Below are 19,523 nucleotides of genomic sequence, written 5' to 3'. Positions count from 1 at the left end.
CGCTAACAAATTTTCCATACAATCAATTGGCAGGCTGTTTCGCATACTTAGCATACGTAAAATCATAAAAGTTATATGAATCGATTCATATGGATCAGCCGCAGTGCATAGGCCTATTTTTGTTAACAAATATTACTCTATTTGTTTATAATTAATAGAAAACAATATAATTATAATAAACCAAAAACAATTATGTAAGTACTCTAATCCGAAATTAAAAGACTCAAACCTATTATGTAACCCCGCTCAATTCGAAAGCTGCGTAGTCGTGTTGCTCAAATGTTTCACCTACATACAAATATGGTTTCCTCATTGTTGCCACTTACCTATAGTGGCCTGTTCCAAAATCCTAAAAAAATTGTTCCAAACTAATTTGTAGCGTACAAAAAAACCTTAAATAGAATTAATTTAGGTCTTTATTTAACAGATTCTTTGTTTTTTATTTTAGTTGCTTTCAAAAAAACATGAAATCACAAATAATGATAACAATTAATGGCGAGTTACCCGAAAATGTTTTTGCATTTCAAGATTTTATACTCATTTCAGATAAAGTACGTCTTACACTGAATAAAAAAAAAATTTATTTGCTCCAAAATTATAAAATAAAATTTTGACATTGTCTTTTATGCTAATTTATTTTATTATTTCTTATTTTATTTTATTATATATTCTTTTATTTCAACTTAGTTTATTATTATTTAAATGCAACTTGGCTGAATCGGAAAATTTCATGTTGTACATTAAACGAAAAAAAAAACGTCCCAAAAATGTTTTTGGTTTTAGGTCAAAACGGCAAGCGGCATCATAGCGGCTTTTTCCCATTTCAAATCTATAAATGCTCGCAGCTGACACTTGCCTGAGTATTTTTGTACTAAGACAAGTAAGGAAAGCTAAGTTCGAGTGTAACCGAACATTAAGGTACGTCCACACTGCTAACGAAATAGCAAAGTTGTATAACAATTGTATGTTATACAACCAAGTTATCTAATTCCTTTATCTTTACCGACAACCTCTGGGTAACATGTAACCTGCTTGAATTGCTAACAAGTTACATAATATTGGTTATATAACTGTTTGTAACACGTTTTGCTACTGGTGTGGACGCACCTTAACATACTCAGATGAGAGCTTTGGAAACAAAATTGTCTTTTTCATGGATACATAATAATTATAGCTGCGTTGGTTTCGTATCAACTAATCGTTGAAGTGTTTGCACGTATTCGGACTGCTCGCTCGTTCAAAAATGATTTTTTATTTTATTTTGTTTTATTTCGAGTTTTGTTGCTCTTTTAAAATGGATGATTTTTGTGGTAAATGCGATAAGAGTTTTGGCCGGAATGACTTGGCTAACTGCAGATTTTTTATCATCAGAGCTTTTTGATCGTACAGGAAATCTTCTATGATATATTAGATAGAATATATATCACCAAGTTTCACGTTTTTATATTGGAAACTAAGGGAAACAGTGGTGTGATGGTAGCGTGCTCCGCCTACCACACCGTATGCCCTGGGTTCACACCCCGGGCAAAGCAACATCAAAATTTTAGAAATAAGGCTTTTCAATTAGAAAAAAATTTTTCTAAGCGTGGTCGCCCCTCGGCAGTGATTGGGAAGCGCTCCGAGTGTATTTCTGCCATGAAAAGCTCTCAGTGAAAACTCATCTGCCTTGCAGATGCCGTTCGGAGTCGGCATAAAACATGTAGGCCCCGTCCGGCGAATTTGTAGGGAAAATCAAGAGGAGCACGACGCAAATTAAAAGAGAAGCTCGGCCTTAAATCTCTTCGGAGGTTGTCGCGCCTTACATTTATTTTTATTTATTTAAGATTGCGCATTCACGAGCTGAAAACTGCTTCGTTCTGCGCATGTACGTCACAGTTGACTGCTTGAGCGAATGAAAGAAAGAGAAAAAAACAAAAGCTAAAGGAAAATGACGTATGAATTGCCCATAAAAAACAGCTGATCTTTTGTTTACATGCGCAATCTTCTGTGTGTGATTTGTGGCCTAAGAGTACGTTCCACAGCCACCGATAAACCGAAAAATTGCAATAAGCTGATGAAATTTGCCGGGCTGGTGTTAAAATTGAAAAATATATCGTTTTTTGGCCATTCTAACTGCTTAATATAATGCCGACTGCTTTTTCAAGCCTCGAAAATAACTCATCTAAATTTGTTTTCCGTTAACATTCACAAAATTAAGAAAGTTTATTTTTTTATGTTTTAAATGCGCATAAATTGGAAACTGGAGATCGCATTATTTTTATTATATTGTATAGTTGATTTTACTCGCGGTATCTTTTTTGAAAAATCGTAACAAAATTTGTCATAAACTTGTACTTTGGACGTATCGCAAGTTGTATCAGTTAAAGTAGCGTGTTTATTTTGTAATTCTGTTTGTTTAGTATGTGATCGTGTTTTGACTGCTAAAACGTGCTTTTTAGAATCGTTTATTTCGTTATACTAATACGTGAAAAAGCATCAGCCACAACGTTGGATTTTCCTTTTATATATTCAATTGTAAATTTATATTCTGGCAATTCTAATCGAATTCTGGAAAGTTTCGGGTTAGGATCTTTCATGTTAAAAAGATAAACTAATGGTTGGATTTTACTGTGAAATTTGTACCGTAAACATACGGACGAATAGTATTGCTAGAAGTTTTAGTTCTATAATTGCTTTTTTCTGCTCAGCTTGATTGAAAGATTTTGACGCGAAACAAATTGGTAAATCGTTAACCATGCTTTTGGCTCAATGTAGCACCACACCCACTCTTAAAAGCATCTACTCTAATGATAAATTCTTTTGTAAAATCAGGGTATTGTAGGAGTTAAGAAGTCATTAATGAAACTTTTAGTATTTCGAAATCGATTTCGCAAGCATCATCCCAAAGCAATTCAACTTTTTTCCGAAATAAACCATTTAAAGGCGCTGCCAGAGATGCAAAATTGGATATAAATCGCCTGTTGTTATTTGCAATGCGGCAAATCGCCTAACCGCATCTTTGTATATTGGCTTAGAATACCTTTTAATAGCGTCTATTTTTGAATCATCTGGCAGCAAACCTTTGAGGTACATTTATGGCCTAGGAAGGTTACTTCGGAACGAAGGAAATTGCATTTGTTGACATTTAATTTTAAAAGTAACTTTCTGCACGTTTCGAAAGCTTTTTCTAAATGTTTAAGGTGGTGTGTCTCACTACAACCGATGGCGATAATATACATAAAATCCTGATACGTGAAAAATAATTTGGTGCTATATTTAACCCGAAACATAAAGCTTTCCAACGAATACCTCCTCGATCTGTATTGAATTAGCTTGAATTAGAATTAGCTTGAAAGGGTATTTGGTGGAAACCAGAAAAAATATCTACAGTTGAAAAGTATTTGGCTCAGTCAAGATTGTCGAGTATGTCGTCTACACGTGCTAATGGAAATTTGGGGACAAAAATGAAATATCCAAAGAAAAAAAAATAGTCAAATGTTCAATACTTAAAGTATTTGAAAAATAAAATTTTGTATGGAAAATCTTTGAGTCCAAGGTGTGGTAATGAAAATATATAGCATCAATACTGCGGGCCATTTTTTTCTCAACGGAATATCATAGATAGTAAAATTTTGCGAATGTGCTTTTCCTTGCGTGCAAAAATGTGCTCAAGAACAATTTTTTCTGCACGGTTTTTGCAACAGTTTTAAAAATAGAAATTTACTTCACAGAAATAAAAAATGTGCTCTTAAAGAGTTTTTAATTACAAACAAATTGGTGTTTGAATTGTCGGTAGAAGTCTAGTTGAGGGGTTGACTGCTAATACGCTACCAAAAATATCGAGAGAGGTGTAAACAGACGCGTATTGACCTCGACAATAATAATGTGAAAAATAAACTCATAAATTTTTCCAGAACCTTACATTCTTGAAGTATGATCGACCATTGATCCCTGAACTTCTTCAACTCATCAGTCAGGCTACGTATATTTTCTGTTTCCACGTCCAGTGTGGCTTTCTAGCTTGCAGTATCAGATTTCGCTGTTTGATTACCGTCAACACTTTGAGCCAAATGGAGACTAAGAGGATACACTCAAATTTCCCCATATATGCTTCAATACCTTCCAAATCAGTTACTGTTTCTGAACTCAGATTCAAAAGCTTGATTTCATCAATAGCTTTCTTGGGGAATGTGAGTTCCGAAAGGTTTCACACTATCCACACGAGCAGACCATCATGTTTGTGACATGCTGTGCAAGGAGCAATTAGTGTTTTCCTAGAGAATTTCCCATCTCAGGGCTTGCGCTAAAGATATTATACAATTTCTGCGTAATACCGAAAAATGTGATGACTTCTGCACAACATTCAGCAGCTTGTACTCCACATAAATTTAAACTATGACAAGCACAAGGTGCAAATATTGCCAGGGAGTTATCTCTCAGGATATGACTCTGCGCTCCTTTGTATTGACCGATCATATTACTGCCATTATCATACCCTTGCCCACGGCAGTCATCCAGTGGAATATTGTGCTTTTTTAGAGTGCTGCGAATCAGCTCAGCAATAGCTTCTCCTGCTTTTTGCGTTACAATCGACAAACTCTAAGAAGCGTTCTTGGATTTTCCATTTTCCGGAGTCCCTGTCTAATAAAACATAACGCAATATAAAAACAGTCTGCTCAATATGCGCCGAATCAGAGCTGCTTCATTTTTAAGGGTTTCCACTAAGAGAAAATCCACTGAACTTGCATTTCGAATTCTCATTTCATATTGACGCCACTCTATATAGCAAGTTTTATGATTTTAACTATTTTCATGTTCAGGAATTTTGTCGTGTGACCTCTTCCAACCTTTTTCTTTAGAATAACCTGAAGATTTTGTCAAAACTGATCGTTTATTTTCGGAAATTTTGCTGAAAAGCCGGCATGGAAAACAAAAAAGCGCTTCTTTTGTTGCACTCCAAACGAGCCAATCACGCTTTACTTTTTCTCCGTTTTTTTAGAGTAGTATGGAGTGTGATTTGAAGGAAATGGCGACCACTTAAGTCGTTGGGAAGTCGAAATAAAATGTGATTTTAAGTTAGTTGAAGCATTTTTGACAGATATTGCTTATAAAATTGTGTCAAAAACGTTTATCTAACTTAAAATCATCCCTCTCCGCGGCCCTGAAAGTACTTAAAAACAGAACAGATACATACTTTCGAAAATACTTTGAAATCGAAAGCTTACATTTTGGTATTATTAAGCGCTGTACGCAGATCAAAAAACATTCAAGAAAAATTTTGCATTTTTCTTGAGCATGAAAATAGCAGTAGGCACAAAATTTTGACATTTCACGATGCATGGCAATTTATACATGAATACCGCTTTTATTAAAATAAAACAAAATTTATGAAACTTTTTGATACCATTTCCTCCATAATATAATATCCACGGACGCACCAGCATTAAAAAATTTGTAATGGTTGTATGTAACGCGAACGCAGCGCTTACGAAAAAGTAAACATTCTTTTTTTTTTTCGATAGAGTCCACTGTAAGGCAGAGTGGGATTAAAACGAGAAAGCGTTTATTCCAAAGGTAAATTGAAAAATTATTTAATTTTGGCAACTGTTTTCAAAACAACCAAATAATAATAAAGCAACTAAATTTGCGTAGGAAAGCTTGAACATACAATATCCATGATGAGTATCTCGATAACGTAAATAATGAGGAGGATGGAGAAACTCATTTTCAAGAAATTGAGCAACCGGAAAGGTATTATAGTAAAGCAGTTGAATTACGAAATCAAATGCTTCAAAGTTTTTTGTAAACAATTTTATTTTATTATAAATAAAAATACTGCCTTCATGGTCATGTAAAATATTTACTATACTTAAACTATAGTACATTGCAAATTTTATAAATTATGCCCGTTTTTTGTTTATTTTCATTAATTAAAAAAATTCATTTCATTATAAATAAAAATACTGCCTTCATGGCCACGCCAAATATTTTATACTATATACATACTTTTTTAATACTATTTTTTTCAATTTTATTGCACTTAATATTTAAATCATTTCATTTTCTTTATTACGACTTTTTTATCATTTTTTTAAATTTTTTTCTTTGCAAGAGAGGCGGGATGGAGACAGGAGGGAGGGGTGGTGGATGCAAGCTAGGATGTGGAAGGGAAGGTCGTAGTAGCGCACTATTCACTCTTTCAAGCTCCAGTTGCAAAAGTTGCTCCTTTACTTGATGCTTGTCCCGCAATAACTTTTCAGTTGCAAAGTTATGCCTTTTGGTTTGTGCAACTAAGTCCGTTAATACCGAGCAGATTTGTTAAGCGTTCCTGTTCAGGCTGCTTATACTTTTTTCAATATTTTTCATGGTTTTGGTCAAATCGTCCATTTTTCTTTTTTGTGACCTCATTGCAGATGACACGTTATCGTGGAACTTTTTCTGCAAATCAATTTGCGTTTTTAACAACGTCATCTGGCCCCTTCTTTGTGGTGTTCTCTGCTGTGGCTGGGAAGAGGAAGTTGCAGGAGTGTTTTGGTTGCCGTTTTCTTCACTCCCAGCAATGTCAGATTCTGCATTGTTTACCGCAACACTTAAAGATGTTTCGCTAGCACCGCTTTCAATATGTCGGGGCAAGTTCTGTTGTGTGCCAAAGTGTCTGCCAGAAACTCCTGCTATGGCGTCACCAAGACATACCAGCAGCGCAACCTCCTCTTCCAAGGCAGTCAAACCACCACCTGTTGCTAGCATTTGGGTGCGGTTGTGGGACAGTTTCTTCTTAATGGAAGATTTGAAGTCTGACCATACCTGAAATTTACATGAGTTTAACAAAAAATTTTATATGTTAAAAATGTTCTCTTTTTTCCACTCAGCAATGGACTTTGTTGGAGGTCCCAACGCATTTAAGTCGGTGCTTAGGGATGTCCAAAACACTGAGAGTACGTCTGGCGGCTACTTGGACATGTTTTTGGCGAAGTCCTCGTTGAGCTTCATCCGTTCAACCATCAAAGAAAACTGTTCGAGATTTGTGGTGCGACTTCTGTTTAAAAATATAGGTAGGTTGAACTGGCCGGTCCATGAGGACCTCACATAGACTGATTGAGTCCGTAGTGTTACCAGAAGTTTGTTTTAACGACCAAACTGAAAAACCCTATCAAAAACCAGGACCTATGTTATAAAATAACTCCGTCCTCTTGGCAAATACTAGAAGCTTCCTAGGACTTAAGCCACTTGCTGCTTCTAGATCTGACAGCTGTATCACTCCTAATAGCTGGAGTCTTAGCCTGGCAAGTGCAGGGCACGAGCACAGAACGTGCTCGATCGTTTCCTCCTCCAACCCGCACTTCCTACACCTGCTATCACTGACCAAGCCTAATTTAAAGGCATGTGACGCCAGAAGGCAGTGTCCAGTCAGAATACCCGTCATGAGTCTACAGTCCTCTCTTTTTAATGATAGAAGCAACTGTGTTAGTCTAAGGTTGTAAGACCTACACATAATCTTCGACACTTTACAGCCCCGCGCTTGAACCCACGCCTTTTCTGCTTGGTCGATCATGTGCACCTCTCGCCTTCGCTTAATCTCGCCCAATCTAATTGGGACGTCTACGGAGCAAGCTTCAAGGGATGCGCCCTTTTCAGCTAATTCGTCCGCTTTTTCATTCCCATCTATTCCCATATGCCCTGGGACCCAATATAGATGTATGCTTCTCCCTGTCCCGATTCTCTCCAGAGACTGCTTACACTCTAACACGCATTTAGATGCTGTGCTATGCGAGATTATTGCCTTAATTGCTGCTTGACTGTCAATATAAAAATTAACACGGTTGCAGCTTAAGCTATTCTCTTCCAGGGTTTCTACTGCTTTGGTTACGGCTAATATTTCCGCTTGGAAAACGCTACAGTAATCCGGCAGCCTGTAGGATCTGCTTAATTCCGGATCAGCGCAGTATACCGCAGACCCTACTCCTTCCACTATTTTGGAACCATCGGTGTACACATGTATCGCCTCGTCCGCCATTTGCGCACCCTTGCGCCAACCGTCCACCTCTATTGTGGCCTTAAGATCTCCCTCAAAGTGCAGGTAGGGAATCATGTAGTCTGTTCGTCTTGTGACTGAGGACGCTATACTACTATGGCCATATGGTCGGCGCTCAAGCTGCCCCGAAGCATCGAGCCTGGTTGCGGTCCTTAACGCTTTGTTCTTTGCTACCAGGTCTACAGGTGGAATGTGCAGAATGGCATACAGTGCAGCCGTCGGGGTTGTTTTCAGCGCTCCCGTAATGCAAAGCATCGATAGTCTGCATCCCCCCTCTAATTTTTTGAGGTATGTTGTTTTTTGTGTGGCTTTCCACCAAACAAGAACTCCATAGTATAGAATAGAGCTTACAATCGCGATAGGCCCCACGTACACCCCAGCATTCTTTTACATGCATAGAGTGCCGTTGAGGCCTTCTTGACCCTCTCCTCCACGTTGAGCTTCCATGACAGTTTACTGTCTAGGATGATACCATCTGGGCCCGGCGATTTAAACTTAGAAAACGTCTTCACTGCCCACTCGATCTTGGTATCGGTCACCAAGCCCGGCACCACTAGCTCCGTGATCGAAGTGTGAGTGATGTCTGCTGGTTCTTCTAAACCGTCTCCCGATGGGAAATGTGTATCGAGAAGCACCTCAAGGGATTCCTCACTATCACGTGACCATTCCCCGTTCTCTTTCTTTATTAGTCCCTGGACTATGTTTCCCTTTGCTAGGACTTTTTTCAACCGTGCTGTTTCACTGGAGCACTCTATGTCCGTACAGAAACTTTTCCATGAGTTTCTCTTCGCCCTGGTAATTTCACGCTTGTAGATCCTCAGTAGATCCCTGTACTCGTCCCGACACGCTTCGCTTTCCGCGGTCTTTGCGAGTTTAAACATTTCTTTTACCTGTCTTCTTAGAAGACTCAGCTCATTGCTCCACCATGGCGGCTTTGCTTTTCCTCTGAATCTTCTTAGAGGGCAAGCTTTGTTATACGCAGTCATAAGCGTCCTTGTTAGGAATTCATTCGACTCCTCCAGTTCCTCTACATTAGCAACCTCTTTGGGTTGTCCCAGTTTCGTTTCTACATGTTTCTGGAATTTAGTCCAATTCGTTGCCCTAGGGTTTCTAAAGGTTCCTCCCTTCTCTACCCTCTTTAGTGGGATGCTGAAGCTTATATACGCATGGTCGGAGAAGGATGGTCTATCGAGAACCATCCAATCATACCTTGATATATCACGCTCGGAGCTCAATGTAATATCCAGAACATTGCTGGATGTTGGACCAATGTATGTAGGAACATTTCCCCTGTTGGCTATCTGCAAATTGGTTTGCAGGATGTAACAAAATAGAGATTCGCCTCTCTCGTTCGTATCTGCTCCTCCCCACGCATTGTGGTGCGCATTTGCATCTGCGCCTATGACAAACCGCCCTTTGCGCCCTTCCTCCTGTACTAGCCTTTTGCACTCCATCGGTGGAACCTCCGCAGCATGGGCCATGTAGCAGGACGCCAGGATAAATGCCTGCTAATTCTTTTGCTCAACGGCCACCGCTACGAGATCCTCGGTGGTGTAATTAGGCAGCATATATGAATGCAGCTGTTTCCTTACCATTACTACAGCTCGCACCCGTCCTTCCGTTTGTGCGTAGTAAACGCCAAACCCGCGCGCGCTAAGTCCAGAAACCTTTCCTCCCGATGAGAGCCACGGCTCCTGGATCAGCGCCACGTCAAACGAACCCTCCTCAAGGGTTAGGAGAAGTTCGCTCGGCTCCACTTTACTGTGTTGGAGGTTTATCTGTAGGACTCGCAGCACCATTGGGCTGTTTGTCCCCCTCCAGCACCTTCGTCTTGACGTCGTTGTCCTCCTCTTGCCCTTTTGGTTTAGAGTATTCGAGGCCCCCTTCAGCCCCTCGTGAATGTTGTGCCGTGTGTTCCTCTGTGCGAGTCACAGCACCATTTAGCGGTTGGTCCTCTTCTAGCACGTTCGTGGTGACGTCGGGGACCTCCACCTGTCTTTTTTCCCTTAGGCTTCTGAGGTCCTTTTCGACTTCGCCCACTTCCAGCGTGTTAGGATTTTTATCCTCGGGACTTCTTTTCCTGAGTCGCATGTAAATTTTGCCAGTGCCAAAGGACATTTTGCCAAGCTGCGTGTACAAAATATCATCCGCCTGCTTGTTTATTTGGAAGATGTAGAACTGACCATCCTCGGTAGGCCGAGATACAGTAAGTACCTTCCAATCCTGTGTCGGTATGTTCGGATTCTGTTTCTGCAGAAGTCGCAGTGTATCCTCCGACTTCATCACGCATGGTATCCATACCTTAACTTTTGGTACCGTGGGGATTTGCGCTTTATCCACCACCTCAAACCGCGCGTTCGTGCCTTGCCTTTGGAGGTTTGGAACGACTTCCTCCAGCCACCGCAAGCTCGCGATGTTGTCGCACGCTATCATCTTCACACCATTATACCATCCCCCCGAATCAAAGGTTGGAAGGGGCTTACTTGGTTGTTCCCGCATCATCTTAAGCATTAAGCTAATAAGCTCCCTTTCCACAGATCTCCACCTTTCAGTAGTCATTTGTCCGAACGGACTGCTACGATCAACCAGCGCCACAGTCAGTGACTGCTTTGCCACATCACTCATCTTCTCGGGAAAAGCAGGAGTCTTAGTGTTATCTCCCTTTGGAACCTCCGAGAAAGCCGGAGTCTTAGCGTTATCTCCCTTTGGCTTATCTCCTACTTCCGTAGTTGGAACTTCCCTCTGACTGGCAGCTTTCGAGGTAGTTGCTACCTCGCTATTGGAACCCATCTGTCTTACAGCTTTGGGCCTACTTGTCTTGTCTATGCGACTGCCCTGCCTCGCGGCTCTAGGACTGGGTCCTTTCTGCCTCTTGAAAGCAGGCTTGTCGCCTTCTGCCGAACGTTGCCTCTTCATTCTGCCATTCGACGCTTCTTCCTCCTCGTACCGGTTGCAGAACCGAGGGTTTCTCGCAGCAAACCTTTTGAACTGCCTTCGACCTACTTCTACCGCTTCATGGGCCCATTCCAAGCGCTCGATCTCCACTTCTGTTGGGTCGACCACTGCTTCCAAGCGTTGTACAATTCTTAGTGCTGCACGGTACTGCGAGAGAGCTCTTTTACTTCCTCTGCTCCGTACCCTTCTCCACTCTTCTACTCCGTTTTCATTTGTGTGCTTCTCCAACACGGAGTTCATTGAATCAGCACTACTCTCGCTCCCCGAGTCCGACGCATCGCTTAATTCGTATTTGTCGTCCTTGGACTGCGACTCAGTCCTCCTCTTTACATCCTCCTTATTACATTCAGGTAATGAGTTGTTCATCTTGGTCGTACGACCTCCTGCCCGACAAGGCGGGCTCAGCGGTCCAGTATTATATACGGGGAAAGAACCGTCCGCCACAGCAGCGCCCCTTACTGCGGTAAGGCCATAAATACTTCCCGAGATGGCCCGGTATCGGGAAGGCTCCGTTCGAATACAGCCGAATTTATCCCCTGGCTGCAAATCGACCAATAGGCACGGTCCGCATAACACCCTGGATTAGGGGGTTGGCAGTTCTTGGTCACCGACATCCCGCCGCCCTCCTATGAGGCGAAACGGCGTAGATGTCAGTCCTAAACAGCTCCGCCTCATAGTCGGGCGCTATGGAGTTCGGCTAAGCCCTCACACCAACGACAAGGTGCCTACCCTAGTGAGGGTTTTTAAAAATATAACTATTACATAAATTTTACTAAAAAATATAAAAAATAACTAACCTTTTATTGAATTCCATTCTATTTTAACTTTATTGCGCGTTATGTAAAATTTTTCTTTTCAATCCGCAACAGTTATTTAGCGAATGACACTTAGAGATGTAATTTCAAAGAGGCTAGAACCACGTGTAGCAGCTTGCGAATGGATGTCAATTTTTGTAATTGTTCTCAAATTCAATTTTGATTGGTATTTCGATGGCACCACGCCAGGTTATATTCGATTTGTCAATTAATTAATGTTCACAGAAAGTGATTTTAACATTTTTGCAATCAAAGTTGCAACTTAATGTTCATAGATATGCACAGTATTGCATAGCTTTTAAAACGAGCTGCTTATTCAGCATAAAATTATAAATCGTAATTTGTTCCGTTATAATTCCGAGAATATCCTTAATTTCCAGTATATGGCCTGTTGCCAAGTGCTAAACATTTTCCCGTTACAACAGTTATACGTAAATCGAGTTGGTATTATGTGGTCCACGGTGTTCCATCTTGTATAAACGTAGGTACTGTATGTGCTCAACCCTGCAAATGGACATAAGCAGTAACATTATTCGCATAAACATAGCTTGGTATTTGTGCAGGCATCAATATAGCATACATTGGTACAGTTCGGTGTGCACCAGCCACTGGAACAAACACTTTTGAATGCATATCTTTCATATAGATTGGATGTCCAGCAGTGGTAATCCCTCAACATAGGGTTGGAAACGCTTCACGCTGATTATGGCGGCGAGACATTCCAGCTCGGTTACCGTGTAATTGCGTTGAGCATTATTCAGTTTTTTCGACACAAACGCGATCGGATGCTCAGCGCCCTCGTCATCGACCTGGAACAACACTCCGCCAACACCTATTTTGGAAGCGTCGCATTGTATTACGAATTCTTTTGAAAAGTCTGGTTGGGCCAAGACAGGGGCGGAACTCAAAGCTACTTTTAGCTTTTCGAAGGCCTCTATAGCTTCAGAGGTAAGCTTGAACGGGCCTGCTGACTTACGGAGATAGTCGGTCAAGGGACCTGCCAAGTCAGCAAAATTGGTAATAAACGCCCTGTACCAATTCGCCATGCCCACAAACCTACGCACTTGCCGTGGGGATTTAGGGATCGGGAAGTTTTGCATTGCTTCTATTTTTCCCGGATCCACTTTCAGACACCCGCTGCCTATCAAGTACCCTAAGTAGCGTATTTCCTTCTGACAAAATTTACTTTTCTTCACGTTTATTGTCAGCCCTGCGTCTCTCAAACATTGGGCCACTTCCGCTAGCAATTTCAGGTGGTCTTCAAAATTAGTGCTGCATACCATCAGGTCGTCCAGATAGACAAAGACGTTCTCTCGCAAAGGCGAAGGGATTGCCTTGTCCATCAGCCTACTCATAGTCTGCGGTCCATTGCACAGACCAAATGGCATTACTTTGAAGTGGTACAGAGGCCTCCCCGGAACTGCGAATGCTGTTTTTTTCCTTGGAGGACTCTGTCAATTTGATCTGGAAGAACGCGTCCCTCAGATCAATGCCACTAATAAAATGCGTATCTTTCAGTCTGCTCAATAAGCCGTTGATATGAGGCAGGGGGTACGAGTCTTTCTTAGCCACCGCGTTGACCTTCCTGGAATCTATGCACAGCCTAACTTTACCTGGTTTCCGGACCAGTACTACAGGATTCTTCTATAACTCCTAATTCGTAACTAACTCGTACGAAGGAAACGTCTCGATAACCTTTTGCAATTCTAATTTTCGTTCTGGTGACAATTCATGGAGGTTAAGTTCCTCTTCCTTTTCAAGTCCAATCTCAATGCACTCTACGCTTGGGAATATTTCGGGAGCTAACGCAAATGTTCTCCAAAAATCTACCCCGAAATACGCTTCTTGGAGCAATGAGGTAACAAGGTAAAAACGAATAACCTTTGTGATATTTTTGAAGGTGACTGGTAGGGATATTGAGCCTAAAATTTTTTGCTTGATGCCGCCCGCGGTATATACGAACGCATGTAGGGGCTGATATTCGAAGCCGTTATCCTCTAGGAATTCTAATCCATTTTTCCCTAAGATGGAGACGTTGGCTCCCGAGTCCAATAGCCCTACAAGAAAGCTATCTCTAATTTTAGCCTTTACTAGAGGCCTTTCATCCTCTGTAAGCGTTAACGTGGTGGCTTGCATCAGTCTACGCTCCTGTACTCTCCTGTGGTATCTCTTCCTACACTTCAAAATATTGTCCGACACCGGGTATTGTTTAAAAATGGAATGTCTTATTTGTTCGTACCTATGTTCCCTTTCTTCAGGGTTTGGTGAAAAATGCGTTTGGCACGCGACATCCCTATGCTGGCGTCGCAGAATCTTGATACGCTCGCCCATCGCGGATGAGGGCGTTTGACTCTCGGATTCGGAACTATTCGAATTGTCCGTACTGTCAGGGTAAGTTATTATCACTTTTGAGGGCTCTTCTGCCAGGGTACTGCTGCACCTCGGAAGCGTATCACCTCCATGCAGAGATTCACCCTCTGGTTCAGCGCACGGGACGACGCCTCGAGCACTGGTTGATGTGGGAGCTATGAAGCCGAACGAGGTTCCCCCGCCTTCTCGCTCGGGTACTGGTTTCCCTGCCTGCGATGGTCCCTAGGGCATTTAGGAGTAAATACACCCTTATACCCACATTTAAAACAAAAAGGATTTTTTATGGGTTCCTCACAATATATATAGGAGTGCCCATTCCAGCATTGGATTCCCGAATAGTTCGGTCTTCTGTTGCGTCGATATTCCAGTGCCTCTAATTGCGGATCTATTTCGCCGTCCTCGCCTTCCATCCTCATGTCCAGGGTTGTCACGCGTGCTTCGTTTACATGCCGTCCTGGGTAAGTGGCTCCCAACAGCTTGCTTTCTTTCAGCACTTGTTCACCTCTGCGTTCTACATCGCGTAGATCATGAAGGGTCCTTACATCTGCGTTGAAAAGCATCAGCTTAAGGCTACTGTTGACGTTTCTTTTTATTATGTCAATCAGTAGAAGCTCCGACATTGGCTCTCTTAAACGCGCGTTCAAGGAGATTATGTCCGTGTGAAACAAGTCATAGCACTCACTTGCTTTCTGCTTCCGCATGGAGATCTCCATCATGATCTCGTGGTCAGTTTTCAAAGTGCCAAACTCTCTCTTCAATGAGTAGCACAAAAAGGCATAAGTCGCGTTTGGGTTTTGTTTCGTGAAAAGCCAGTACCATTCTTCGGCCCGCCCGGAAAGAAACAGGTGGAAACTAGCCATGATTTGTTCGTCCGTGCATTGAGTGCGCTCACACAAGGTGTTCAGCTTAAAAAAGAAATCGGCTACGCTCCCAGTGCCGTCGAACGAGATTTTCCACTCCTGCGGTTTCACTACTACGCTGCTTGGAGTCGGGTACATTGGTGGTACTACCGTTGGCAATGGGTTACGGTCCATCCTACTTGCGTTCCTGTTTTGCTGGTTTAATTGCTGCGCGGATTCGAGAGCGGCGTTGAGCTGGTCCATATTGGTTCTGATTGACCCCATCTCTCTCATTTCCTCCTGCGAAGCCTGGAACAGCTGGTGTAGCACGTCCACCCACGAGCCTCCACGAGTAGCTTCGTTCGGGATCCCGGGAGTATTCGTCCGGTCACTTGCAGCTTCTCTTATATTTCCCATTCCATAATTAGGTGGTAAGGCACCAGCTCCATCTGGAGCGTAGGTCGACACATTGGTCATTAGCCCCGAGATATCATGCGCGTTTAATAGGGGCGCGTTCAATTGACTGTAGCTTCCCGGTCCGCCCAATTTTTCGCGGTGGTCGTTCATGTCCAAGCCGGTATGTGTCCCCGCGGGATTTCCGTATTGTCCCCCTACTGGGGTGTGCACCACCAAGGGACGCCTGGCCTTGGAGAAAGCCCCCCTATTATTACCGCCCCGGTTCTGGCTCCCCCGAAAGCTTCCCGCACTCCCGAACGGAGTATTTCGGCCCGGTCGGCCGTACGACTGCTCGCGTGACATAATTAGGTAAAGATAATAACAAAAAGAAATGTAATATGTCACGTGGTAGTGTTGAAAAAAAACTTTTGCCGCGTAACGCAGTTAGGGGGTAAAAAAAAAAGGTTTATGTATATAAATTTGTATGCAAAAAAAAATAAAACTTCCAAAAGCTGGAAAAAGAAAAGCGATTAAGTAATTTAAATATATCGTGAAATAAAAGGGAATGCTGACATCCCCTTCCCGAAGACACTCGGGCTACAGGCTAAACAAAAAAAATTACATAAATTCATTCATACTTGTCCCTAGTGCTCCCAACCGCAATGCGAGGGGGTCTTAAGGCCCCCTCCGAGACTGGTTGGGGCCACTAGGGTCGGTAACAGGCACACACGGGTTGGTCTCAACACGCCCAGCCGCAACGCAGGGGCAGTCTCCAGGGGCTTGCCCCTGAGACTGGTTGGGGGTGTTGAGGCCTCCCGTCCATTCTTACTGGGCACCCCTCCTGCCTCCGCCGCAATGGGTGGAGCGGTTTCGGAACCGCTCCCCCAGTCTGGTGGGACAGGAAGGAGTGCCACTTTGAATCCCAGCTCAACCCGTCACAATCCAGGTGGCACTAGGTGTTGCCACCTGAGACGTGGGATGAGCTGGGGTCCTTACAATTCACCCACTCACTCACACAAGACAACACAAATTCGGCAGGTAAACTAAAAAAAAATTACTTTACAAAAAAAAACCCAATTTAGCGGACAAAATATACCAACGCCGACTACGGACAACATTCCGGCAACAAAAAAAAACCCACTTACAAAAAAAATAAAGTGCTTTCAGCACTGCCTCACTGGGTGAAATAAAAAAAATCCGGATGACTGACGTTAAGTCACGTGGAACCCTCCTCTACTGCCCCCGATGACCACTCCGGACAACTTGATCCGTCAACCATCCCACCGCAACGCAGGTGCCACGTTGGGCGCCATCTGTTATGGATACGCATTTTCAGTGGAAGCAGTAAGGAAGGCGGTCGGCATGATGTGGTGGTGCACAGTGGCTAGTCATTGTCGGCTGGGGCGGGTCCTTGCCAACCTTACTGTTCCTGCGCCATAAACAGAAAAAAATTCCTATCATGCCTATCAAAACGAGCAGCTGTCAAATTCAAAAAAAAAAACCTGACAGAAGCGCAGAGACCGACTCAAAACGCTTATCAATACAAAATAACCGACATCCGGTCGAACCGGATGCCACGGACAGACCGTTAAATTCAAAACTTAAAAATTCAAAAAAAAACTAACGCAAAAAAAGATGTTACCGAACCGGACATGGCCGGTTACTAACGCTAAAAATAAAAAAAAAACGCTGAAAATTAAAAGGAAACAAAAAAGGCCGAATATACATAGGGGCGCCGCGGGTGGTGTTGCGACGCCCGGTGCATTATCCCACCCTCAAAACCCATGGCCACCGTCGCACCTAAAATTCCGGTGGCCCCTTACCTGTGTGCCTACATGCCTTCTAAGTCAATTCGAATGCCAGCATTCCCATTATAATTACAACTTTATTTATACTTCATCATAAAAAAACTGAAATATAATTAAGTATGTCTATGTGTTTTAATCTTCGCAAGTTTCCAGCTCATAAGGCAATACAATCTAATTCCTTTTTTTTTTTATTTACTTTCGTGAAGTCTAAGTTATAATTTTGGTTGGCTTACATAACTATTTTATAAATTCATAAACGTATATAGGTTGGCACCTATCGGCATAATAAATTTATTATATTAATGTGTTTGGTATCTTTGTTTCTAAATACCCTCTTTAAATGCTATTCTGCTTTGCGTACATAAATTCTGTTATCTGTCTAATAGCAAGTTTTGGTTAAGTTAACTTACTATTGATGTGTTTATGTACATAGAGCAGCCTATTTAACTTATTGGGTAGGTAGGGATTAGTAAGATTTTGAAGCTGCACATCCGTTCATTTCTTTACATATGAATTGATTTCCTTATCTCTGCCAACAAGGTACCCAACAAAAAAATATCCAGTTCGTGAACTACGGTACATGCATGTCTGTAGGTAGGTATGTTAGAAGTGAAGGAATCAAAATATATGCAGAAAAAGGAAATGGATATTCACTGGTAGGAGTGATTAAATATACCAAAAAAAATATATATATATATGTTTCTTTATTCGTCCAAATGGCATTGAATGGCCTAGGCATGTATATGTATTTTATCTTAAATGAGTCTTACTGAATGCTATGTTACTTCAATTGTAGGCAGTAGAAGTTAATAAATACGTGTATAATATTTAGGTATGTGTTCGTGTTAATTGTAAAATACTTTATGATTGTCCAGAATCAAAAAAAAATTGTCGGGAGAATATTGCAACATTGGCATAATTGGTGCTTGCAAAGGGTTGCACGTACGTACATACAAACAAATCATAATGGCATACGTTTAAAAGCTAATCGCACTACTATACAATTTGGTTGGATTTATACATTGAAAATATATTACGCTTTAGCGAAGTTTGTCGCCTTGACATGACAGTCTATTTTCTGGCAGATAATTCCAATGGTCTCCTTTAAATTGGCTTATACTAGTACAAAGGCATAGTGGTATATAGTTATGATAGGTACATCTGCGAGTAAAAAAGAGTAGCAAATTGGCTTGCAAGTTGCAGCAATTAATCTTCTATTTGCATTTCCCTCAATTGTAAAACCGGGTTTACTGATTTAAACGACAATGACTGTCAACCAATTTCGAAACCGCTTTGGAGCGCGATGTAGTCTAATTTAAGACGAGTTCCAGGTTATATATATAATTCTGTTCCATACAACAATGAGAATTTTGCTTTGAAAATGATAAAAATTGCGTATCATTGTTGCTGCAATTTTATTCCTCGCAGGTGTATATACGACATCCTACATTATACAAGCCCTTACATATTAAAATCTAAACCACTGTTCAAAACAATTTAACTAACCTTTTAACTCGGTAAAATATGTCGAATACAAAATCAAAAAATTTACAAGTGAATTATCTAAATTTTGTACATAGTTTTGGCTGCTTTAGCTATATGACCATTTCATATAGGGTGGTGTGTATGCTTTGGTTATTCCTCATCGACCTGGTGCCGGTGGCAAACCTTCTTTGTTTTGTTAAAAAAAAAACTTGTAGCGCTATTTATGAGTTCACTCAAGCGAAGGCAAAATATAAAGGAACGGACTCACCGCTTTAACCGCTGATATTCGCTGTCGCAATTGGTCTGACAGCAGGCCTAGGTTTGCTGCCCTGTGGTTGTCTTTGTAGCTGATATATTGTAGCCCGTATGGTCGTAGCTGGTAAAGATGCGGCTATGTTGTTGTAGCCGTTATAGTCGTAGCTGATAGGATTACGCTAGTATCGTTATAGCCGGTATGGACGTAGCTGATGAAGATGCGGCTAGTATTGCTGTAGCCGTTACAGTCGTAGCTGATAGGATTACGCTAGTATTGTTATAGCCGGTATGGACGTAGCTGATGAAGATGCGGCTAGTATTGCTGTAGCCGTTATAGTCGTAACTGATAGGATTACGCTAGTATTGTTATAGCCGGTATGGACGTAGCTGATGAAGATGCGGCTAGTATTGCTGTCGGTGGTACCGCCTGTTGCAGGTGTTAACATTAGTGGCTGCAGGCTTATGTTCGCGGCCCCGCTGTGCGCGTTGCAGCTGGCGGTGGCGGTACGTCTGGTGGTTGTTGCGCTAATGGATGGGTTGGGGGAGATACTACTGATGGTGATGCCCGTGATAATAGTAGGCGCCGTTG

The sequence above is a fragment of the Eurosta solidaginis genome, chromosome 1 (assembly GCF_040869045.1).
Source record: "Eurosta solidaginis isolate ZX-2024a chromosome 1, ASM4086904v1, whole genome shotgun sequence".
Classification (NCBI taxonomy): domain Eukaryota; kingdom Metazoa; phylum Arthropoda; class Insecta; order Diptera; family Tephritidae; genus Eurosta; species Eurosta solidaginis.
Note: the sequence above shows the minus strand (reverse complement) of the source record.